The following is a 27,484-nucleotide window of genomic DNA, read 5'->3' as shown; positions in this document are numbered from 1 at the left end:
TTTCTGTTCAGAATTTGGCTAAAATCCTAGCCCCATCGGGGTAAAAACCTTTCCAGACCACGTTTTCCACCCAAAATTCACTGTCTTTGGCGAAAATCAGGGTTCTGGGCCAAATTCTACATTAAAACGGGATTAAATAAATAAAACCGAGCTACTAATCTAATTAGCAACATAAACCAGAAAATTAAGCAAAAAATAAACCTTGAAAAACATGATTATAAAAATCAACGAGTGGGGCTCCGATACCGCTTTTGGAGTTTGAAGAGTCCCACTCACCGCGGAAACAACCCCTACCCGAGGAACCACTCGCAATAATTAAAATCACAAAGCATAAATAAATATTCACAAAGAAAAGATAACGAATCTTACCCTCGAAGCGAGCTTCGCCCAAAACCCGGGGCTCTTACTTTAAAGCTACTAGCACGTCAAGCGCCGCGCCTTCGACGGTATCCACCCACAAATAGGCGAACACAACTTTAAGGTCTACTACCTTGGGGTTAGCAAGGTCCGACCTAAACCCGAGTGTTATGTGAGTTTAAGAGTTTTCCCAAAAATTTGGAATTCTCTTTTTAACTCCCACTCAAGCACTTTACTCCAAATCCCAAGGTTGGTATTTATAGAGGAAAGTAAGAGTGGGAATTTCTATCCCATCAATGTGGGATCATGAAATTCCACAAATTAATTTAAAGCTAAATTAAATTAAAATTGGACACTAATAATAAATCTACAAGTGGCATTACCATGTGAGATGAGTTGGTGAGGACCACATGGAGAGTAGGGGACCATACTTGCTCCCCACTCAACACTCTCCTTGTGCCCCATGTCCTCTCCCACTTACTCCCATATTCCAAGCTTCCCCTTATTCACGGCCCTATGGCCCAAGCCAAGCCACGAGCCAAGCCCGAGCCCGGCCCGCACCTGGCCCGCACTAGCTGCTGCTGTGGCTTGGTGCGGCTGCTGCTGTGCCTAGCCACGGCTGGCCGTGGCTGCTAGCACGGTGTGTTAGCTCGTCTTGCCCCTAGCATTCGGATGCTCGGGGCACTCCGATGCTAAGGGTATTTTCGGGAATATGGTCGATTTATTATTATTTTGCGCATCTCGTCTTTTATCATTTAGACTCGACTTCCAACGATCAGTTTCGACGCTCTAAGCTCGAATTACCGACGTCTAAATACTTAACACTCAGGCGACGAATTACTTTCTTCCGAATTAATTCGTCGAGTTGGTTCGCATATATTTGCTTGGGTGTGACCCGAAGGGTTCAGTCAAGATTAAGCTGTAATATTAATTATATTAATATTACTAATCGGAAGCGGCCTCCACCCAGGCATTCCGATCACTTGACCTTACTAAATATATTAGCTTTCTAATATTCTGAACCCGCTATCAGAATAATACACTTGTTCGAAGGACACCATTCCTTTCATTTTGATCATTCTCTTCAACTCTCATATGTTTCTTCGGGTTCGGTTCTCTTGCACGCCAGTCAGTCGGCCAGCGACACCGCTGGCCATTCTGAAATGAGGGGGACGTACCACCGCCGCCCCCTCCCTTCAATCTTTCTCCTCCCAGCTTCTCAACTGGTTAGTTCTCGCTATCATTTTTGTACGTCTTTCTTTGTTTCACTTGTTTATTTAATCTGACCATTTTGTATGATCATTCGCATATATCTCGGAGGAGATGCACATGAATTTGCCCGGCCAGTCTCTTACTAGCGCGGACAGGAAAGCCATGCAGGAAGCCATGGTCTGTGCGGTTCCCCAAGCGCAGCGAGACAAGCTGTGGGGAATCAACGAAGGGTTTCTCGGCCCCATGATCAATTGCAGCGCCGAGGTATTCCTTCTCTATACCATACCCTTTTCTCTTACTACTTAGCATAATTTTTCTTCATTTGGCTAACTCTTTTGCCTTCGTCCGCAGCTTTTCCTCCGCCTAAACGCCTTCCTTGACTAGAAGGATAAAGAAAACGAGCAGCTGAACAAGGCCTGGCTCAAACTGAGGAAGGCCGAGGACGCTGGCACCGGGACGGCCGCCATACAAAGGGTCCATCAGAAGACCCAGATCACTGCGCTGTCCGACACAGCGATGTGGCAGACTGGGGACCTAGTCAAACTAGGCAAGGCTCTCGAACAAGAGACTTTGGCCAGGGAGACAATAAAAACAAAGAAAATAAGATAATTTAAATAAAATAAGAAAATAAGCTAAAAACTATTAAAAACTACTAAAATACTCGAAATAAAGATAAAAGACGAGAATAAGCAAATAAAAGAAATAAAGGACAAAAAGGGTTAAATTGAGAAACGACTCGATAAACACCCTAAAAGTGACATAAAAGTCACTTATCAAACTCCCCCAAGCTTACCTTTTGCTCGTCCTCGAGCAAATTAAAATGAAACACGGGAGAAGGAGAATGATTTATTCAAGCAAAGCTAGAACACTAAAGGAGACAAGAATGTACACTAACTCACTTTCGTAGGAATCACGGTCACTTTTAGCAACTAATAACAAGCCCTTTAAACCCCTAGATCGCCCTAGAGGACGAGTGTGCTCTCGCGAGGGTGTCCTAAGAGTTTAACCCACAACTCTATACAAAAACCAAGGCACGGCCATAAAAAAGAAAAGAAAAAGAAACATAAAAAAGAGAAAGCAAAACACAAATTCATATATGGACAAGAAATAGGAACAAGCACCAATGAATGCAAACCTTTCTAAATAGACAAATGTATGCACGTTCTAAGATGTCAATGGTTGATTGAAACATAACATATGCTAAGCATAGAGAACTAATGAGGACTCAATCCACCCTAGCCCCAACCAATCGGGCCGCGTTCTCTCCACTAGCTTCAAATCAACCCTTGAGCTAGCTTCTCATGATTCCACGAAGGAACAGGAAAAAGATAAAGAAATGAAAAAATTTGAGAAGGTAATCCCGACATCTCAACTATGCATACTCTCTCCATAGGTTTGAAGTTTATCTCCCTCCACCGTTCTTTGACCTAACCCCACTAAAGTCTAAGGGTCTTTTATTGGGTTGAAACGTAAGGTTAAGGGTTAAGGCGGGGTAAAAATTTGAAAATTTTGGTGATATTTCCTAAGTGAAGCAAAAGAGTGGCCTACTCTCAAAAATTAACTCAAGAAGTCACAAAATATCAAACAAAAATACCAATAATGCCATCTCCCCCAAGCTTACTCAACACTAACGCACAATATATACAAAAAAAGAAGGAACGCTCCCCCCCAAGCTTGAACGAAGCATTGTCCCCAATGCTTAAACAAGGGAAGAAAACGAACCAAACTAAAATATATTTGTGTTTTTGTTTCTTATTCTTTTTTTTTTTTTGTGTCCTTGCCTTTTTTAACTATGGACGGCTTTTTCTTGGAACTTCATTTGATTTTCTTGAATTGCATATTTCTTCTCAAACTTTTTTGCATATTCTTTTCAAGCTCAATTTTCAACACCGTACTTAAACCAATTCACAAAATTTTCTAGCTCATGATCAACACTCTCAAAACTCAAACCTCACATGCCAATGCTTCACTAACTAAGAGGGTTGGTAAACATAGGTTATTGGGTTTGTAATGTGGTTAAGACAAGAAAGGGAAACATTAGGCTCAAATTGGTTAATAAGTAGGTTGATGCAAAATAGAAAATCAAATTTGTAACAAAATAAAAAGAAGATAAAGAAAAATGAGAAAATGTGCCCTTTTCCTCCCTTAGAGTGGCTCCGTCACGATCTTGGGAGCTAGAGATCAAAACAAGGATTAAGACATGCATAGTCAAGGATCCTAAATTGCCGCTCAACAAGGTGATGAAGGCTAGAACAAATGAAGCTCAAAAGGGATTATAACCAAACAAATACCAACCAAGGGTTTCAAATCCACTATAGAGAGCAACTCCATCTTACCACATTCCCGTGAACTAAGGCTTCATGGACCCCTAAAAGTTCTTAACCCGACTACCTTAGCATATAGTATCCTAGAGTCAACCAATGACACTCTCAAACCGTGCATACATTTACCACTTAGGAAGAAAAACATTCAAGAATGCAATTCCAAAATAGAATGTCCAAAATAAGAACAAACAAAACACATTTTGCCAAAATTACCTTGAAAGTAAACAAAAAACTTTTTGGATTTTTGAAAATATAAGAAAAGACATGGAAATGCATATACTCAAGTGCATGGCATATATGAATCAACAATCTACCCAACATGATAGAATACCCTCCCCCAAGCTTGAATGAGACAATATACTCAAACATAAACCAAATAGGCCATGGGAGGGGAAAAGAAAGAAATCAACCCAACAAACCAACACATGTCCAACGAGTCACCAACCATTAGAGAAAGAGCTAGGAAAGATGTTACCGGATATTGGTGGGTGTAAATACCCGCAAATGAACCAATTTAACCTTTCAAAGTCGATTTCCTTTTGAATTGAATCTCGATTTCCATATGCTAGCAAAAATAGGCATCAAACTTCCTTGTTTCTTGATCCAAAACAATGCATAAGTGTATAACAAGTCATGTACCTAGCAAAAGGCACACAAACATTTCCATGAGAGAAAATCTAATCTAAAAAAGAAAAGAAAATGAAAGCAATAAAAACCCCGGGTTACTTCCCGAGAAAGGCTTGTTTAACGTCCAAGCGAGACCGCTCTAGTAAATAATATTGCAACGAACGCAAGAGTTTATCAAATGCACTACTACACAACTCATATGATAACAAGTAGGCAAATGACGGAAGGAGGACGTGCAACAAGATTATTTACATAAGTGAGGAGGAAGATGCCAAAAGAAGGAAGAAAAATCAAAAGAAAAATTAAGAAAATAAGAAGAATAAGAAAAATAAGGAAAAGAATAAAAAGGCAAAATCTCCTCAAAATCTTTTTGGGTGGCACGATCACCCATTTCCTCAATAATGGGAGGATGAGAAGGAAGAGTCTCAACAAACAAGTGAGGGTCCTTAATAGGCTCTTTGACAAAAGAGGGGAGGAATATGGGATAGTAGGGGATATGGTCGAATTTCCTTGAGAAAGGGACATGAGGACGGAGAGGAGAAACAATGGTCTCACAAAGCCTCACATCACCAATGAGGGCATGAAAATCAATCATAGAATCCTCAAAAGAACACTCATGGCTCACATCTCCCTCAAACAAAAACTCTCCAATAGAAATAACTTCATCCTCCTCTCTATCACAACGATGAACAACAACTCCCTCAAGAAACTCAAAGCCTAGAGTCTCTAAACCATGCATGAAAGGATATAGGTTTCTCTCAAACCCATCCCTCTCCCATGAAGCATTGCCAATGAACTCTCTCAAAAGGCTATAATGCTTGGTTACACCTTCAACGAATATACTAGCCATAACCTCAAAATAATCCAAAGACTCATGGATAGAAGGGTCACAAACATGCAAGCTAGACTCATCAAGATGGGGAAGGGGGTTGGAATCCTCAAAATCGACATTTTCTTCATTCACAACCCTTCCACCATCACTCAAGGGACTCTCAATCTCTCTTGATTGCTCAAACTCATCATCATCATCCTCATGAACTCCCTCATTCAAAATGGAAGATGGCTCACTAACATCCTCACCATGGGAAGCTCTCAAAGGGGGTGAATAAGGGGAAGATTAACACTTAAGCTCAAAAGGGGAATGACAAGGATCAAAATCCTCAAAAATCCTCTCATCACAAGAAATTCTCTCCTCACCTTCACACCCTTGGCCCACATCATCCTCAAAAACACTCTCACACTCCAAATGAGGTGCCTCACATCCATTTACATCAACCATAGCACTCATCACTTTGGCAAGCCTCACTTCTCTCAACTTTTGTTCCTCTTGAAGCTGTTGGAGTTGTTGGGTGAGATATTGCATTTGAGAAAGAATTTGGGGAGTAATGTTATCGGGTTGAGGTTCATGATCAAAATCAAATTGCATATTATCAAAATTAGCACAAACCTCATCACAATGAGCATAAGAGGGGAGGGGGTCAACTGAAGGAATTATGTCTTCGATAAGTGCAATTACTAGATATATCAAGGATCACTATTATGGAGATAATAAGTTCATTCTATTGGGGCGTCATCCTCTGTTGCTAGACTATGAGAGATGATCTTTGGGCTAGTCAAATAGTCCAAAGCCCTTTAGAATGGATCCTATATTGGTCACACACAAGGGTATTGGGTTAAGCAAGTTAGAGGCCCATTAATGGGCCTCATGAGCAATCAATTAGTCATAAGCATGAGTGGGCTAAGTATAGTTTGAGTGGGATTATGAAGTGGGCTTTGATTTGGACTTGGGCTATTATTTAGAGATATGATCTATAAATAATAGCCTTGCCTAGGGTTGATGACATACACAAGTCACAATTGACAATACAGTGAATTGTGAAACAAGCAACCACCATCCAAAAGACCCTCTTCCTCCCTCTCTTACACGCCACCTCTCTCCTCCCCTCTCACCCACGGCCGGCCACCCCTAGTGGCCACGTGGTGTTGCGCGGTGGTTCTTGCCTGGTTGATCGTTCGTCCATCTCCGTAGAAGGTCGATAGAAGTGTTCTTTCGCGACTAACTAGCATTAGTGGAGGTCTTAATCTGTGCCCGTGGACCAAGTAGAGGAATCACGTTTGAGGTTCTTTATCTCCCCATTGTTCTTGCTCGATCATCGTGGAATCACGCTTCAAAGGTATAATTCTTACTTCTTTATGTGTTATGCATGAGATCCTTGGTTTGGTGCTATATGAATATGATTCATGTTAATTCCGCTTTTAGTACCTATAATCTCCTACAGTGGTATCAGTTAGCCTCTTGCATCTACATATATTGAGTAATAATTCTTTGATAATCCACAATTTTAATTCAATTAGGAGGGAGAATAATTTAATTATGAGTCAATTGTTATTTTAAATATGATTTAACAATATAGAATCATTAAAGGTGTTTAATTTGCTCCATATAAGCCATCAATTGATCCGAATTATGCCCCAAAATATTCGAAAAATTCGAACCCCTAAACCCTAATTTTCGAAAATTTCGAATTTTAACCCTAATTTGTGAAATTTTGTGTTTAAATTTTGATTTATTTCGATGGTAATATGTTTAAGGAATTTAATCTATTTGATTACATGTTAAAATTATGAATTTTCATGGTCAAATTATTTAATTTAAGTGTTAAATTAAATTGGGGATTAATTTCATCAAGAACCCTAATTTCATAATTGAATATGATTTAGTTTTGGAATTAATTGGACCACATAAAGTTTAATTTAATTTTACAAAATATGTTTTGTTTTAATTAAATAAAATCAAAAAAAAAAAAAAAAAAAAAAAAAAAGGAATTTACAGCAGCAGCCACCGCGGCTGGGTGGCGCTGCCACGGCGGTGCTGCTGCTGGTGGTCCAGGAGGGAAGGGGCGGGGCTGGGTCAGGCAGCAAGGAGCAGCGCAGCAGTGCCGCAGCCTTGCGTGTGCTGCTGCTGCTGCTGTTCCTGCGTTACTGCAGGGGCAGCAGCCACCGTGGCCGGCTCCGGCTGGCCACACCACGGTGGCTGACGTGGTTCTTCATAAAAAAAAAAATTTTATTTTATTTTAGATAAAATCAGATTTCAAAATTTTAAAAGATAAGTTTAAATTTTGAAAAGATAATTAACAAAATTAAAGTTGTTATTTTTGTTAAGTTTGGATAATTATGGAGCAAAAGATTCTATAAGGATAATAATTGATTATATAATGTGATTATCTCATAATTATTTATGGATAATAATTGATTTAAAATATGTGATTGGCAAGTAATTAGGATAGAATTCCTAAATTAGTTAGGATAATCATGGAAAATAAATATGATTTATATTCCATATTTTCAAATAAGATTTGATTCTATCTCATACCTAAATTAAAATATATGATATTTTATAATTGGTCATGATTAATATATAATATTATCTAATTACAGTAATTAATTAAAATATGAGATATTTATAGCCATGTTTCCTTTAATATAGACATTCGATGTTGTAGTTTAGGAAAGCATGATGAGTGATTTATTATATGGCACTTTATAATATATGATATTGTTTATTGCTATATATAGACTAGTATGGCCCATAGATTCTAAAATACGATCTGCGCATCGTGAAGTATTTTGTAATCTAAATACGGTCTGCGTACCGTTGAGTATTTTTGTAATTTATTTTATTTTATTTAAGTAGTAGATAGAATAGAATAAATTTACAGGTTGCAGTTGATCCAAAAACCAATGAAGTGAAGACCCAATGGAGCAAGATGGATGAGATCCATGAAGATCCAAGTGGGAGCATTCTACTTTATTAGTTTTCTTAGGATTAAGGGGGCCATACTATGTCATGTTTTATTGCATTAGTAGAATATGCATGTTTAGGTTTATTTATGTTGCTTGATGATGCGCTAGAGTTCACTATACAATCACAACATAATAAATCTAGATCCCAGTAATATTGATGCAGCTTTTCCAATTAAAAACCCGACGAAAACCTTGATCGTTTGTGATGGGTCGGCCCTTAGCAGAGCATCATAATATATCTTGGGGAAGTGGGGGTAGGACCGCATATCTACACTTTTAATTGGTTAAATTCAACAAGGTTACCTAAAGCGTTTAGAACCTTGAAGCTAAGAGTAATAATTAAACATGCGATGGTTAATTATTCAACCAAGAATTACAAGAGTTGTAATCAGTAAAGAGTTTACTCACCTTGAAAATGTAATGGTTGATTGCAGGGCCTCACTCTGGTTAATTATTGCACAAATAAAGGATCTTGGAATCATTTTATTCAATAGGGGTCATTTTAAAATTGAATAAAATGCTTTAGAGTTACCAATAAAATTCTAAATAACTTATGGTACTTTAAATTTATTAAACATAATTATTGAATTTTGCCTCGTTTTGTTTTTGTTTGTAGATGAATAACTTATTTGACAACACAGATTTACCAATGAAACTCAATTTAAGGCTTAATCTCAGAAACTACAGGCAATGGGAGGGCGAATTGAGAAATGTTCTCACAAGCTTCAAGCTTGATGCTCGCCTATATGTACCCGTTGAGAACAAGTGTGCTCCTGGTCAGGACCCTGAAATGCATGCAAAATTAGTTTTGGATGCAATAAAGGTCAAGAACCTAATACTGGAATCTATTCCAAACTGTTGGTATAATAGGTTCAGACGGTATGAGGTGACCAACTTATATCAATGTCTTCGTGCTATCTGTAGGGGTGGCATGGGGGCATTGGGTAGCGGAGGTGTCAACGATCCAAATGTAAGAGAGATCGTTAACTCGATCCCTCAGATTTACTATTCCTGGGCTGACAGTTTAAGGTATGAGACTTACCGGATTCATGGTAAGATAATGGCAAAGAAACTCTTGCCTGGTCAGTCTGTGAGGAACCATGTTACTGAATTGGTTGATATGATCGACCAAATGGATGTCCTCGGGAAACCGATCGATGATGATTCTGCGCGTGACATTATTTTGTTTTCGCTCCATGCTGGTTTTGACATTGTGAGACTTTCTCATAATGATGAGGGATCATCAGCGAATTTGATCAACATCTTACTTAACCATGCTGAGGAGTACCTGATAAGGAGAGATTGCCAGTGCTTCTATTGTGGTGGATGGCAAGTCCATACACCAGGGTGTCCCCATTATGCACCAGTGAAAACAGAAGGTAAGGTGTTACTTGATGTTTTTGTTGTAGAAATTAATCTTACTTCATCTTCCACTTGGGTATTCGATACCGGTTGTGGTGCTCATATCGTCAATGACGTGCAGGGCTTGAAAGGAAGTAGGAAGCTAGATCCAGGAGAAGTGACACTTCGAGTAGGAAATGGAGCAAAAGTTGCTGCACTTGCTATTGGGAGTTATCATTTGAGACTACCTTCTGGATTAATTTTAGTACTTAATAACTGTTATTTCGTTCCAAGCATTACTAAAAACATTATTTCAGTTCCAGTTTTAGATACTGAAGGTTTTTCATCTGAAATAAGAGACAAACGTTGTTTTATTTCGAAAGAAAACATGTTATATGCTAATGCTAAGTTAATTAATGGTTTGTATGTTTTAGAATATACAACTCATGTCTACAACATAGATCATAAAAAGCAGAAAACAGATGGTTCAAACCCAACTTACCTATGGCATTGTAGGCTTGGACATATTAACCAAAAGCGCGTCCAGAAATTACATAAGGATGGACTCCTTTCTTCTTTTGATTATGAATCATTTGAAAACTGTGAGTCATGCTTGCTTGGGAAAATTACTAAGTCACCCTTTACGGGTATAGGTGAAAGAGCTAGCGACCTTTTGGGACTCATACATACAGATGTGTGTGGACCAATGAGTTCAAAAGCCAGAGGTGGATATAATTACTTCATTACTTTCACTGATGATTTAAGTAGATATGGTTACATTTACTTAATGAAGCACAAGTCGGAAGCCTTTGAAAAGTTCAAAGAATTCCAGAATGAAGTACAAAACCAGCTTGGGAAGACAATTAAGGCACTACGATCTGATCGTGGTGGCGAATATTTAACCCAAGAATTTGATGAACATCTGATTAATTGTGGAATAATTTCACAATTAACCCCTCCAGGGACACCTCAATTAAATGGAGTGTCAGAAAGGAGAAATAGGACTCTACTTGATATGGTTAGGTCCATGATGAGCTTTACTGATCTTCCCATATCCTTTTGGGGATATGCATTAGGAGCAGCTTCCAGAGTACTAAACAGAAGCCCATCCAAAGCAGTTGAGAAGACACCATATGAATTATGGAAAGGAAAAGTTCCAAATTTGTCTTATCTCAAGATTTGGGGTTGTGAAGCCTATGTAAAACGTTTACAAAGCGATAAACTACACCCTAAATCAGACAAGTGTTTCTTTGTGGGCTACCCCAAAGAAACAAGAGGGTATTACTTCTACAATCGCGAAGATGACAAAGTGTTTGTTGCTCGCGATGGTGTCTTTCTAGAAAAGGAATTTCTATCTAGAAAGCCAAGTGGGAGTAAAGTGGTTCTCGAAGAAATTCGAGACGAGCAACAAATGGATGTGGATAACACCACATCAGAGGCGAGGGCGCATGAAACGATTAATCATGCGTCGGAGCAAGCTAATTCCACCAGCGAGACTCCTATCGTCCCACTTGAATCTAATTCATGCGAAAATCTTCAAGGAGTTGGAGAGAAAATTTCTACTGTTGCTCCTACCCCACGTAGGTCTGACAGAATCAGAAACAAACAGTTTGTCGATGTTCTGTTAACTGAGGATTCTGAAATCTTCTTATTGGAGAATGAGGAACCCACAACCTACAAGCAAGCTTTGGTGAGCCCCAACTCAGATAAATGGCTTGAGGCCATGAAATCCGAAATGGAGTCAATGTCTGAAAATAAAGTGTGGACCCTAGCTGACTTGCCTAATGGGTTAAAACCCATTGGTTGCAAATGGGTCTACAAGATTAAAACAGACAAGGATGGAAATGCCTACATCCATAAAGCAAGACTAGTTGCGAAAGGGTTCAGACAGATTCATGGTATTGACTATGATGAAACTTTTTCCCCAGTAGCAATGCTTAAGTCCATTCGGATTCTTCTAGCGATCGCCGCATTTTTCGATTACGAAATATGGCAGATGGATGTCAAAACCGCATTCTTGAATGGGTTCTTGAAGGAGGAAGTGTACATGACACAACCTGAGGGTTTTGAAGATCCAGAAAATCCTAGAAAGGTATGCAAGCTTGAGAAATCTATTTATGGATTAAAGCAGGCATCCAGGAGTTGGAATCTTCGTTTTGATGAAGCAATCAAAAGGTTTGATTTTGTCAAAAGTGAAGAGGAACCTTGTGTATACAAGAAGTTTAGTGGGAGCAGCATAGTTTTCTTAGTCTTATATGTAGATGACATACTTCTCATGGGAAATGACATACCAATGCTTGAATCAGTCAAGGAATGGTTAAAGAGTTGTTTTTCCATGAAAGACTTAGGTGAAGCTGAGTACATTTTGGGAATCAAAATCCATAGAGACAGGTCTCGAAGGATGATTGGACTAAGTCAAGAGACTTATATTGATAAGGTTCTTGACAGGTTCGAGATGACAAACTCCAAGAGAGGTTTTCTCCCCATGTCCCATGGCATTACGCTCAGTAAATCTCAATGCCCGGTTATGCCAGATGAGATGAGACGTATGGCTATCATTCCTTATGCTTCTGCAATAGGATCGATAATGTATGCCATGATTTGTACAAGGCCGGATGTTGCTATGCTCTAAGCATGTGCAGCAGGTTTCAGGCAAATCCAGGTGAAGCACACTGGACAGCTGCCAAGAACATCCTTAAGTACTTGAGAAGGACGAAAGGAATGTTCCTAGTGTATGGTGGCGAAGATGAGTTGGTTGTCAAAGGTTATACGGATGCGAGTTTCCAAACAGACAGGGATGACTTCAGATCTCAATCTGGATACATTTTCTGTCTGAATGGAGGAGCAGTGAGCTGGAAGAGTTCAAAGCAAAGCACTGTCGCAGACTCTACGACAGAATCAGAGTATTTGGCTGCTGTTGAAGCAGCTAAGGAAGCTGTTTGGATAAAGAAGTTCCTGACTGAGCTGGATATTGTACCAAGTTCTCAAAAGGGTATCGAGATATATTGCGACAATAATGGAGCTATTGCTCAATCCAAGGAAGCTAGGTCACACTTCAAATCCAAACATGTAGAGAGGAAGTTTCACCTCATTCGAGAGATCGTTGACAGAGGAGATGTCAAGATGAGCAAAATTCACACGGATGAGAACATCGCTGATCCGCTTACTAAACCCCTTCCAATGCCTAAGCATGAGAAGCATACTAGTGCAACTGGATTGAAGCGAATGGTGTAATTAGAAGTTGTTATTTGTTTTGAGAAAATAAATTACATATGTAATACATTCATTTGCAGAATTATGTTTAATCAGAAATTATCTTTTCTCTTATTTAATTGTGGTTTCAATATTAAATAAAATGTCCAAAATAATTATGGATTGATGGGCTCATCAGGTTATCTATCCGATAGAGACCTGGTGTATGAAACCCCACAGGTGAACAAAATCCACATATTATTTAAGTTCCTAGTTCGAAATTATTAAAATGGACATAAATGATTTCAATGAATGGACTAGCATGTAAGATTGATTGGATAGCTCGGTTTCATGGGCTATAGGAGCATAGTGATAAGGCTCGGTCAATCACATGGATATGCATGAATGATGCAGGATCGAACTATAGACCTACTTTGAAGTTCAAGTATAGAACTTCCGGATATATTAGTGGATTCCTTTGACATGAGTGGAACATTGGTTTCATTCAATGGATGAAATAACTGTGGTACATTCAAACGTCTTCCCGTAACTGGAGATTATAAAGGGTGTTTCCTGGTTGTTTCAGAAGTTGAGTGGGAGCTTTGGTTGCCACAAGATTGGATAGAGTCTTCCTATTAAATTAGGAATGTGTCATGTTTTGGCCTCTTGAAGAGGGAGAATTCAGAAAATGCATGGCCGTGCTCAAATGAGTTATATAGTAACCATTTGTTTTGTAATTCTAACTCGGATTTCAAGAAACGATTTGTAGATTAATATAGATCGCATAAGATGCAATCATATTATCAAATCGACACAAAATGACTTAAGGAATTTGAATATTGCGCACTTGTCTCAGACAAGTGGGAGATTGAAGGAATTATGTCTTCGATAAGTGCAATTACTAGATATATCAAGGATCACTATTATGGAGATAATAAGTTCATTCTATTGGGGCGTCATCCTCTGTTGCTAGACTATGAGAGATGATCTTTGGGCTAGTCAAATAGTCCAAAGCCCTTTAGAATGGATCCTATATTGGTCACACACAAGGGTATTGGGTTAAGCAAGTTAGAGGCCCATTAATGGGCCTCATGAGCAATCAATTAGTCATAAGCATGAGTGGGCTAAGTATAGTTTGAGTGGGATTATGAAGTGGGCTTTGATTTGGACTTGGGCTATTATTTAGAGATATGATCTATAAATAATAGCCTTGCCTAGGGTTGATGACACAAGTCACAATTGACAATACAGTGAATTGTGAAACAAGCAACCACCATCCAAAAGACCCTCTTCCTCCCTCTCTTACACGCCACCTCTCTCCTCCCCTCTCACCCACGGCCGGCCACCCCTAGTGGCCACGTGGTGTTGCGCGGTGGTTCTTGCCTGGTTGATCGTTCGTCCATCTCCGTAGAAGGTCGATAGAAGTGTTCTTTCGCGACTAACTAGCATTAGTGGAGGTCTTAATCTGTGCCCGTGGACCAAGTAGAGGAATCACGTTTGAGGTTCTTTATCTCCCCATTGTTCTTGCTGGATCATCGTGGAATCACGCTTCAAAGGTATAATTCTTACTTCTTTATGTGTTATGCATGAGATCCTTGGTTTGGTGCTATATGAATATGATTCATGTTAATTCCGCTTTTAGTACCTATAATCTCCTACAGTCAACATGCATACATGGATCATCACAAGGAACAATAGAAGTATCAAGAGAATTCATGCAAAAATTAGAAGAATCTTGACATTGAGAATCAAAACAAGAGACATTACATTCTCTATCATACGAATCTCTAGCAAGCCATGTGAAGAAATTCCAAGCATCATGCACAGAAAAATGACGGAATATACCATTGTGTATCTTCTCAACCATACCCCTAGTATACTCATTCATGCCCCAATAAGCTATACCACAAGCATCACTAAGAGAACACCCATGGTAACTAAGAAAACCATCTAATCTATCAAAGTAAGCATAAAAGGGTTCATCATCAAATTGAGGAAAAGATAAACATGCCATTTTTATACAAAGAACAAAGAAAAACAAACAAAAATCAAATAATATACAAGAACCTAGCTAATGTAATCAATACAAACTAATGAACGCCTTAGTCCCCGGCAACAGCGCCAAAATTTGATCGAGGGTTTAGGTAGTGTCGTTGGTCTACTAACCCTAACTAAATTAGAAATTTATAATCCTAAACTACCCTAATACGAGTATAGGGGTAAGTAAAGGGTCGAACCCAAAAGGACTAAGTGTATCAATCTATGGTAATTAGACTACTAGGAAAGCTTGTGAGGTAAAGAGAGGTTAAACTAAACACAACTAAGGACAAATAACTAAACTAGGGAAAGTGGAATCCAATTACATCAATGCATTCAACAATATCATACAACTAGATGAAAATGACCTTGATTAGGAACAATCAACACAATTAACTCATTCTCGCACAATTAAGCATGTTAATTAACCTACTAAACTAATTCACTCTCGTGCAACTAGCCTAGCAAAGGTATGGAAGAATTTAGACCCTCAACCAACTCACTCTCGCACAATTGATTGAAAGCACAATTAACAACATAGAATCAATTAGCTAGAAAGATTCTAATCCATAAAAGCATCATCCGTACACAATAATCAAGAAACAAATTCATACTAGCCACAATCAATCATTAAATTAATTAACATAACCCTCATCCATTTCCCTAGAACAAAACCTAAGCTAACATAATGAACAAAAACATGGAAAACAAGGTAAAATAATAATAAAAGCAAGAATCAAATAACTAAACTAATTAATCTGCTCAAAACAACAAATAAATAAGCAAAAACAATAATAAATGAAAGCAATAAATGTGAGAGAAAGTTAGGAAGACTCATTGAATTTATGAGAGGAAAAATCCACAAATTGATTCTTCAAAATCCCAAAAACTCCATGAAAAATCCAAGCTTTCTCTCTCTAAACTACTCCTAAACTAGAGAGAGAAACTCCTAATCTAACCCTAAGAGAGAGAAAAATTAAAGAACTAAAACTACTCTAATCTAATCTAGGATAGAATAAAATGTTGAGAGTTGAGAGAGAATAACCCCAAAGGGGGTATTTATGTACAAGCTAAAATAATAAAAGAAAACAAATAAAGAAAATAAAATAACAAATAAAAGAAATAAAAAGAGAAAAGAAATAAAATAAAATAAACCAAAAAGAAAGTAAAATAAAACCCATCCCCCCAAAACAAAACAATAAGACCCCATTCTTCCTTCCTCCAATTCATTGCTCTCATTTCATCATCAACATCACCATTCACGTATCATCATCATCAACGACCATAATCACTGCTGATCATTTCCAATCGGGCCCTTGGATTAACCCAATGAATCTCAGCCGTAGGATTTCAATATGCTTAAGAAATCACGTGATTTTTAATGGAGATGAGGAGCACCCGCACAACCCAAATCGGAGCGTCCGCTCCGAGCTTCTGCTTTGAATTGGGAAAATTAGAATGAAAATGGAGCGTCTGCTTCGTAAGAAAGAGCGCCCGCTCCAGTGGGTGTTGTGAATTGAGTTTAATTGGAGCTTACGGCTGCAGGCAGCTTTGATTGGAGATTGTTTCTGGCGGTTTTGGCGGCTGTTAGGTGGTTGTTGATGGTGGCTCAGGGCGGTGGATTCCGCTGCTGTTATTGTTGCTGTTTGTGCCAATTGTAGCGGAGGAGTGTGTAGCGGATGGTGCTTGTGTTGTTGGTGTGTGTGTGGTGGAGATTGATGGTGGTTTCTGTGGTTGTGACTCGAATTGGGAGTTGGCTGGGCTGGTGATATTGCTGTGGAGTGTGTGAAGGGCAGGGGAGCAGGGGAGTGTGAGGTGGTGTTGTGTGGTGAAGGATAAAAAGGGGGAGTGGTGTATGATAAGCTGCTAGCAAGTGGGCAGCAGCTTGGCATTGTGCCTCGAACCTCGGACCCCGAACATGATTTGAACTTGAAACCCGGAACACCTATAACCAAAAACACGAGGGTATAACCACGAGATAAAATAAAATAAAGAGAAAATAAAATAAAATAAAAATAACATAAAAATAAAATCAAAAGAAATTAAATAAAATAAAATAAAACAAATATGAAAATAAAATAAAATAAGAAAATAAAAGAAACTAGGAACTTATTAAAAAAACAAGAACTAAAAACCTAAAATAAAAACAAAGAAAATAAGATAATTTAAATAAAATGAGAAAATAAGCTAAAATCTATTAAAAACTACTAAAATACTCGAAATAAAGATAAAAGACGAGAATAAGCAGATAAAAGAAATAAAGGACAAAAAGGGTTAAATTATTGGAAAAATAAGCCGAGAAACGACTCGATAAACACCCTAAAAGTGACATAAAAGTCACTTATCAACTATGCGCCAAGAGCGAGACATGGCCGTCCCGGAGGGGGAGAAATGGAAGGCTAGGTTCGAAGCGTCTGAGAAGCTGAAGAGCGACTTAGCCTTGGCACAGGTTAATATTTAGTCAACTTTAAATGAGGCGGACGCGCTGAAGGCCAAGGTGGAGACCTTGAAGAAGTCCGTTTTGGACTTAACTGAGAAGCTGAAGGCTCCTCGGCCGCCTAGCACTGAAGAAGTTGTCCGCATTGAGCACAATGCTGAAGAGCGGCTTAAGGCTCACTTCTTCGACGCCTTTGAGCTGATGGTGGCCGATGGTGAGGCGGCCTACTACCAGGAACGCTTTTGCTAAGCGCCTGGAGTACGTCTGCCTCAGGGAAGAGGCAAAGAAGGCCGGCCAATCTCCTCTCGAGCTAGTGGTCACTTCCCCTGAGTCCGGAGAGGACGAAGAGGAAGTTGAAGAGGATGAGGAGTAGAAGGCAGGCGATAATACTGAGAAGCCCAAGGGTGAGATGTCTGTTCTTGCCCCGGCTAACGAAGAGAATTCAGCCATGGAGGAGCCTGCCAAAGATGATACTGCTAAGTAGAGCTCAGGACCTGCATCCGCCATCTACTTCGCGTCTAGCTTTCCCTTGTTTCAGCTTTCATTTTGTTTTTCCTTAGCTTTTGTTAAACAATTTGCATTTTTTGTTTGAAGCCGCATTTTTTGAGTGGTAATGTATGATATTTCGGCCGCCTTCTCTGAAGTCTTATTTCAATGTTAATTTGTCCGCCTTTTGAGCATTTTTTTATATCTGTTTCATATTAAGCAAATTTTTTGCAATTTTATGTTTTTTGAATGCTTTCGTACGAACCTAGGGGTATTCCCCTTTATTCGGTGTTCGCCTAGTCCATACTCTGAGTTGTTTAATTGACTTGGTAGTTTTTATACCTTAAAGGCTATGACAACTAGCAAGTTAATCAAATTATAGTAATGATTGCCCTTGGACTAGGTGAAAAGCCGAATCAATCAGATTTAAGCGGCCATTCAATTGGCTTTATGTGAGTCGTCCGTTGAAACTATTGCTCGGACGTACTCAAGAAATTCCAAGTATTATCCCAACTTAGAAATTTCTGGGCTCAGTTGGGCTAGACGCCTAGTTATGTCCTAATTGTGAGGGACACTTGTGTTTTACAATTTCAGGATACCTTGCCTTAACTGTTCGGCCTGGATTGGGACGAACGGTCGTTTTTGACCCTAGTCAGATTTTGAATGCTATGTTATATTCATTTTTTTATTTTTACTATTTTAATTTTTTTTTTACCCTTGCGGACGGGTTGCTTTGTTGCAAGAAATCTTGTAACCCCTGCACCTCTGAGTCTTTGGTAGGCCGAGTTGCTATGTTGGAAGCAACCTAGTGACTGATTTCACTCGGCTTTTCAGCTTAAATCATAAAGTGCAAATAAGCATAAGTAAAATAGTAAGATAAAATAACAATGTTTGACTTTGTCATTAATTTGTGAAAATTACATCGTTGTGGCCGTATGGCTTTAATTACAATGATCGGTCGATAGACCTAGCTGTATATACAACTTTTTGGCAAAGTACTAAAAAAGAAACTTAAACATGTTACTTTTTCAGTTTGTTAGTATTCCATGTCCACGGGATCTGACGGCCGTTAATGGCTTCAAGGCGATATGTGTCGTCTCGGACTTCTTCCCTGATTCAGTATGGCCCCTCCCAGTTTGGAGTTAATTTGCCGTCCTCATTGGCTTGGCTAATAGCTTCCATTTTTCTCAGCACCAGATCCCCCATCTTCATCAAACGCTTAGACACTCGACGATTATATGCCCTTGTCATCCTTAAACGATAAATTTCGTGTCTAAGCACCGCATTACCCCTAGCTTTTGGAAGAAAATCTAGGGCGGTCTTTATGGCCTCCCAATTGGCCGACTCAACATATAGCATCACCCGCAGAGTGGGCTCGACATCGCAATTGGGAGTAAAGCTTCGGCTCCATAGACCAAAAAGAATGGATTTTCTCCCGTGGAACACTTTGCTGTTGTCCGTATGGACCATAATACATTAACCAACTCATCTGCCCATAGGCCGCCTGCTTTTTCAAGCTTGCGCTTGATTCTATTTGAGATCAACTTGTTGTAGGCTTCAACTTTGCCATTGGCTTGAGGTCGGCCGACCGAAGCAAACAATGAGTTATACCTTGGTCCCCCCAACCATTCTTTGAGTTGGCGCGTCTCAAACTGAGGTCCGTTGTCAAATACCATTGACTGAGGTACTCCATACCGAGTGATTATGCTTTTCCATATGAAGGCTAACACATGTGTCCATTTAATGCCTCGGACATCCTCGGCTTCAACCCATTTAGTGAAATAGTCCACGACCACCAATACATATCGTTTCTAGCCGGACGCTGGAGTGTAAGGCCCTAAGATGTCCATGCCCCATTTTGCAAAAGGGAGCGGACTGCTTAAGGCCGAAAGAATATTTGCTGGCCGATGAATTAAGGTCGCAAACCTCTGGCACTTGTCACATTTTTTGACCATTTGCATGGCATCCGTTTTCAAGCTCGGCCAGTAATATCCCAATTGTGTAGCCTTTTCAGCCAAGGCTCGCCCTCCAATATGGGAACCACAATGTCCTTGATGAAGGTCGTTCAGCACATCATGCTCTCTTTCAGGAGTTATGCACTTTAGATAGGGCTCCACAAAAGCTTTTTTGAATAGTTCCCCATTCTTGATCTCGAAACAGGTCGCTCTCCTCTTCATTAGCCAACTCTCTTTGGGATCGACCGAAAGAATTCCATCCTTTAAATAGGAGATAATTCCGTCCATATAGGTTGAACTTCTATCTATGATCTGAACATGCTCGACATCAATACTCCGTTTCTCTTTCACTTCCTAGAATACTGATCTTGGAGTGTCACATGATGTCGAGGAAGCAAATTTAGAGATCGCGTCCGCTTGATGATTTTCCGAACGAGGAACTTGTCTTAGAGAGAAATGTTCTAAGCACTCGGCCTCTTCCTTAACCAGCTGCATGTACTTCATCATGGCCGGCTCCCTCGCTTCAAAGCCACCATTGACCTGGCTGACTATTAGCCGGGAGTCTGAGCATACTTCAATTTTGGTTGCTCTAGCCGCTTTGCACATTCTTAGGCCGGCCAACAATGCTTCGTACTCAGCTTTGTTGTTTGACGCTTAGAACTGAAATATCAATGCGTACTTAAACTTATCTCCTTCAGGAGACTGACATATGATACTAGCACCACACCCAGTTGTTGTTGCACTACCATCCACGAACACTTTCCAAATCTGGTCCCCGGCCGGCTGATGATCAGGCCGTATCATCTCAGGCAAAAAATCCGCGAAAGCTTGCACCTTGATTGCTTTTCTCGGCTCGAACGTAATGTCAAAGCCTCTGAGTTCTGAAGCCCACTTGAGCATGCGGCCACTGGCTTCTAAAGTTAAGAATGGCTTCTTTAAGGGTTGGTCTGTATAGACCACAATTGAGTGTGCAAAAAAATACGGCCGCAGCTTCTTTGATGCCATATACAATGCCAAGCCAAATTTTTCAATGGGGGGGTACTTATGCACAGCATTGTAAAGTACGTGGCTGATGAAGTATATTGGGACCTGGTGACTGTCCCTCTCAGCAAGTAGGACGACACTTAGAGAGTGTTTGGAGATGGCAAGATAAATGAATAACTTCTCATTCTTGAGCGGACTGACGAGGCGAGGCAATGTATGCAAGTGACTTTTCAATTGTATGAATGCTTCCTCATCCTCCTCCGTCCACTCGAACATGGCTTTCTTTTTAATAGTTTGGAAAAAATAGCGGCACTTATCCCCTGATCTTGACAAAAATCTACCAAGGGCGGCTAAACAGCCGGTCAGTCTTTGCACTTCCTTAATTATTCTTGGTGACTTCATGTCCAAGACGGCTTGAATTATTTTAGGGTTGGCCTCAATTCCACGTTGATCAATCAAAAATCCGAGAAATTTACTGGACTCAACACCAAAGACACATTTCTTTGGATTTAACATCATCTTATCCCGCCTGAGTTTGGTAAAAGTTTCTCGTAGATCCTTTAGATGATCGGCCGGCTCTTTTGACTTGACAATCATGTCATCCATGTACGCCTCCATATTTCGGCCGAGCTGATCTCTAAAGACTGTGTTAACAAGTCTCTGAAAGGTAGCAGGGGCGTTCTTAAGGCCGAATGGCATAACTTTGTAACAATACAACTCCTGCTCTGTCATGAACGCTGTTTTTTCTTGATCTTCTTCCCATAGGGGAATTTGATGGAATCTGGAGTATGCGTCCATGAAACTCATCAGGGTGTGCCCGACCGTGGAATCAACCAGATGGTCTATCTTAGGCAAGGGAAAGCTATCCCTAGGGCACGCCTTGTTCAAATAAGTATAATCCACGCACATTCTCCAAGTTCCATTCGGCTTCTTTTGCAAGAACTACATTAGCTACCCAATCTAGATAGAAGCATTGCCGAATGAAACTGGCGTCGAGCAGCTTTTTCACCTCAGCTGCGGCCGCCTGATTTCTCTCTTCTCCATGATTCCTCTTTTTCAGGCGAACATGCTTTATCAATGGATTAAGATCCAGCTTATGCACGGCCAAGTCATGACGTATTCCTGGCATTTCACCAACTTCAAAGGCAAATACAGCTTTGAATTCCCTCAGCAGCTGAATTAACCCATCCCCAAGCCTACCCAAGGCTATAGTGCCTACACTAACCATCCGTCCTGGTAGGTCAAGGTCAAGCACTATATCTTGGTGGCTGCCGGCCGGCTGAGGCCTTAACTCTTCTGGCCGGCCGATAGTCATTAATTGCTAGACTTCTTCTGTCTTGGCCGCTTTACGCCTCTGGCCGACCTGGTATGCTTGGAGTGAGGTTCCTTCCTCCTTTACCTCGGACAATCATTGTCCGCGCGCAGTAGGCTTCACCGCCAACTGATTACATTCTTTAGCCATTTTCTAACTTCCTTAAATCGTCCCAATCTTACCGTCCGACCTCTCAAACTTTAGCAGCATTAAGTGAGGTACGATGACTGCCTTGGCCGTATTCAGAGTAGAACGGCCGAGTATAACATTATACCCTGTCAGTTCTTTAACAACGAGAAAGAGAACGACCATATCTCTTCCTTCTCCCTTCTGCCAAAGCGGATAGGAAGATCTATCCGTCCGACTGGAAGGATGACATCCCCCCAAATCTTACCAACGGGTGGGTAATGTCCTGGAGAGTATCTTCTGGAAAGCTTAAGTTCTTCAGGGCGTCCGGGCTAATGATGTCGGCCGAGCTTCCCGTATCAATCAATATTCATCCAACTTTCAAATTGCCTATGTTCATGATAAAAACTATAGGATCATTATGCAACGCCATGACCTCCCCAGGGTCAGCCTCACTAATGATTGCTTCAGGGAAAGGTTCGGCCTTTACTGCATCCGTTTGCATCACATTTGCCAAATTTCTGGCGTCCTACTTGATCCCTTTCATGGTAGGGCCGCCTGAGGCAAAGCCTCCTGATATCACGGCCACAAAGCCTGAATCAGTGCTAATCCCATCATCTTCCTTGTCATTTTTCTGGTCATTCTTCTGCTTTTTCTCGGACGTGTTGTATGTCCGTTTGTAAGTGAACTTGGACTTCATCACATAAGAATTCAACAAACCCTTCTCGGCCACCTTGTCCAACAACCTCTTCAAATTGATGCAATCGTTCTTGTCATGACCCACATCTTTGTGGTAATGACAATACTTGTTCTTGTTTCTGTACTTGGCCGAGCCCCTCAAGGGCTGAGGTTTTTCAAACTCAAACTTGTCTTTTATCTCCATCAGAACGGAATAACAGTTCTTGTTGAACTCGTACTGGGGCTCGTACGTCTTGCTCTTTTTTGACTAGGGTTTCTTGTCATCATCTACCCAGACTTCTTTTCTTTTGTTTCCTTCTTTCTTTCGGCCGCCGAGTCTTGCTGAAAAAATTGCTTCTTCTCAGCCCCTTTGTCGGCTTTTCTGATTTGGTGAGCGAACAGAAGTCTGTGGCCTCAATGTAGGCTTTGGCTTCCCGCAACATACCTGCGTACGGCCGAATCTTTTTTCTTACCACCATTATGCCTTAATCCCCGGAGAAATTCATAGTATGTCCATTCGTTCGGAAGATTATGAATTTGGGCTTTTTCTTGGTTAAATCTTTCGACGTACGATCGTAGTCTTTCATTCTTTCCTTGCACAATTGCTGCCAAATTATGACTTGTCTTTCTTGGTAGGATGTTGTAAGAGAAATTTCCCACAAACAATTTATGCATCTGACTGGAAGGGTATTGAACCAATCTCGCGCCACACCCTTTAGGGTGGCCGGGAAGCATCTGCACCAAGTAACGTCATCTACGCTTTGTAAGTACATCAGGTTGTTGTACGAAGTAATATGCTCTTCTGGGTTGCCCGTACCATCATAGGCACCCACGAGTACACTCTTAACTTTTGCTAGTTGTGGGGCTGTTAAAATGTCTTGCGAAAACGGAGGCGGCTTATCTCCTAGAGTCAGCAAGCGCATCTGCTAATCAATCGGCTAAGGCTGCGCGAACGGTCTAGCTAGGTAGGGGGCCTGGCCATACGGCCCATACTGCCCGAAGAATTGGGGACTTCGCTGCATCAACCCATTGAGAACTTGAGGGGGTTGATATTATAACGGCTGAACTGGAATAGGTGTAGAAGTGCGAATAGCTTGGCTTCGGCTGGAGAAGGCCGTGTTGGTATGTTGGGAGAGAGAGTGGTTAGAGAACTCATCCGGCATAGTTGGGGTAGAGGCCGTGTCAGAATATGCGGCCCTCCCTTTGCTTGTGCCGAATGTAGTCCTTTGCATCCTTGAAACGCTGTGACGGCTCAGGCTCCCCCCTTTTCGGCTGTCTGCCCCTCCCCCCAGCCGATTGGGTTTTCGCCAACAGACTAGAGAGATTGGTCCGTGGCACTCGGGGAGACCTACCATGCGGCCGGCGGAATGGGATATTACCAGCAGCAATTGCATTGGTTTTGTTGTGTGTTTTCTTAGAAGCAACCCCTTCCCCCTTCTGCTGTTTAGAGGCCGAGGCATGGTGGTTGCCCAACTCTTGGCGAAGCTTGGTGAGCTCGGCCATCAGGGTGGCTGGAGTAACTGGAGGTTGTTCGGCTCATGAAATGAGGTGGTTAAAGGATTACTGAAATGTATGGTAGTATGTAAGTCCTCTACATATCCATCCTCGCCTTGACAAGGACCGGTATTAGGTGTCTGACCGTCTATTACCATAACGGACGAGTATCCCCATAGACGGCGCCAAATGTTTCAGGGTTTTTTGTGATCTCCTCGGATACTGGTCACGTTCTCCCGGCAGCGATACTTGGATACCTGCAAAACAACGAATATTCCTTTACCGGAATATTCACCTCCGACGATCAAGTTAGAGATCGGGAAACGGAAAGTTTAGAGAGAGAAAGTAGAGAGAAGTTGGAGCTCTTTTAATGCTCTTTTTATTGTTATGTCACAATTGTAATACCCCGTATTTTTATGTATCGTATTTTTATGTATTTTTATAAAGTATTTAAGTATTAATAAAAGGTACTAATAAGGGCTCAAGTATTTTTTTTAAATATTTTGAAGGGTTAAAATATTTTAAATAAGGTTTATAAAAGTAAATTATATTTTGGGCTAAACGATTATTAATTATATGAGTTCATTTAATTAATCGTATGTATACTCTTCCTACATACCCTTGTTAGACCTACCCATTTCATTTTACTAAGCCCAATTACTTATTTGAACCCTTGTGGGTCAAATGTTTTATAATTTAAGTGCATTATATTTATTAAGCTCAAACCTACCCTATACTCTCTACTCTATATATATCCCTCAAGACCCCAAAAATTTTCCACACTAGGAGGCCAAAAATCGGTTTTGCCATGTAAGTATTATTTTCTTTATTTTTCCTTTCTTTTTCTTCTTTCTTTTCTTTTTCCTTATTCCTCCTTTTCTTTGTTTTTCTTTCCTACGTGAACATGAGTTCACGCACTCATGGTCGCGAGATCGCCGTGCCACATCACCGACGCTGCTGCCACGTCACCCAGCCCCACCTTCCTGCCATGTCACCGCCGGCCAGCCGCTGCCAAGCCGGCCGGCCACCACCCACGGTGGTCTTCTTCTTCTCCTTCTTCTCTCCTTCTTTATTTTGTTTTAATTATTATCCCTATACTTTATATATTTTGGGTATTGATTTTAATTGTCTAAACATGATTAGTATACTTTATAATTATGTTTTGATGATTAAAGATTGTAAATTTTAGAGTATAAAGTATTTTAATTTCAGATTTTATAAAGTATTAAAAGTTAGGGTTTTTATTATTAAAGTATTGATTTTAAGGGCTCTAACATGCAATTAATTTGTGAGTTTTATATACCCATTGATTGGAAGTGTTAATCAAGCATAAAGATTCTTTTGATGAGTTTTTAATTAAACTATAATGCTGGAATTTTGCCCAAAGTACTACTTTTATGATTTTAATGAAAAGGGTTTAATTACCCATTAAAGAAGAGTTTAATTAGGGGTTTTAAAATAATTTTCAGATTATTTTAAATGGTTTAAAGTGAGTTTAAGTTGCTGGAAATTGTGTATACAAGGGTAATTAATTTAGTATTATTGTCCCTTTGTGTAGGAGACTTGATTCGGAAATTGTTGTAGCATTTTCGGCCACTTTATGGGCTTAATTGAGGTACGTTCGCGTACTTAGCATATTTTGATGATGTAGAACCATGCTAGGTTTGGTTTCAATCAATTACAAGTAGTATCATAATAAGGTTTATGTATTAAATTGTGAATTATTGGTGTTGGTGATTGAATTATGAAGCATGAATTATTGTGATGATCTATGGATTGGAAATTATATTTTGGCATGAGTATATGGACTACATATTTATTTATGGCATGTCAGAGAGCATGTTTAATTAAACTAATTGTTTAATTATGTTTGGAATATTGAAAAGGAATTTTATTATAGTCCACATAATTTTTATTGATGCATTAAGCATGAGGAAGGAGCTATATAAGTGTCTATGTACACAAGAAATAAATAGTATGTTGGTGCCTTTGTGCACTTAAGGTGTTTTTAACACCGAGGGATAGGATTGTTGGCGCTTTATGCGTTTAAGGTGTCTTTGACACTGAGGTAGATTAAAAAAGGGTTCAACATTAAATTATATGTGGTCACTAATTATTCAAGAATTAAATTGCTATGTTTGTTTGATTGAGTAATTATTGTTGATTGAATTATTAAGCTTTGGAGAGTCATCACCAAGTTTAATAATCTGTAAATAACGTAAAGTGAAAGAGATTACGCACCAAAACTCTTGGAACGTATATACCTTGAGTATGAACAATGGGGGAAGTTATGGGGTTTTATATTTAACCATAACTTCTAATGGAGTACAGGACGCTGTAGATTCCTTTTTATTATTATGCGCTGGAATTCCGCCACCAATGTGTGGCATAGGTGTGCTGGCACGGTTAGCTCCCGTATCAGTGAACCTCAATTTATTGAGGGAGGTTTAGGTGGAAACCTGTTCGATGCGTAATCAGCGCTAAATGAATTATTTAGTGTCTAGTTAAAGTGTCTTGTTGATTGTTGTGTGTGCTTGTAAACAGGTGTATTGAGGTAAGTGTGTGTTGATAGGTAAAAGCATGTTAGTGTGTTTATTTACGCTTATGTACTCAGCTTTGCTGATTGTGCGTGTTTGTGTGTTTGGCCATGTCTTTATCTTGGCCCTATGATGACTTATTTTAAATTGTAAGTAGTGGGGGAAAGTGGAGATAATCTTTTCAGGTGTTGAAGCATATTCATGACGGGGCATGAGTGAAGAGCGAATCATGCTAGTTTCCATTAGTTGAGATGTGGTTTATTGATGTCAAATATTATATTATGTTATGCTTATGAGACTAACGCAAAGGTTTTCGTAATTCAATTGGTTTTGATAAGGGCCTCCAAAGGTTCCAAGTTGTAGGTTGATTTTATTTGACTTCGTTTGACTTTGGTTTTAATCTTTACTTTCGTTTGGTTGACTTTTAAGTTGACTCGTTTTTGAATGGTTTTGAGTTAAGTCTTCCGCTGTGTGTCTTTGATAATTGCCTTAGCCGTTTTCACGGTGGCGGTAATGTCTTAGATATTCCTAAATCGTATTTTTTTTAAAAAAAGTAAAGTGTGTATTTAAAGGAAAGGATT

The sequence above is a fragment of the Chenopodium album genome, chromosome 19 (genome assembly GCF_948465745.1).
Source record: "Chenopodium album chromosome 19, dcCheAlbu1.1, whole genome shotgun sequence".
In the NCBI taxonomy this organism is placed as follows: domain Eukaryota; kingdom Viridiplantae; phylum Streptophyta; class Magnoliopsida; order Caryophyllales; family Amaranthaceae; genus Chenopodium; species Chenopodium album.
Note: the sequence above shows the minus strand (reverse complement) of the source record.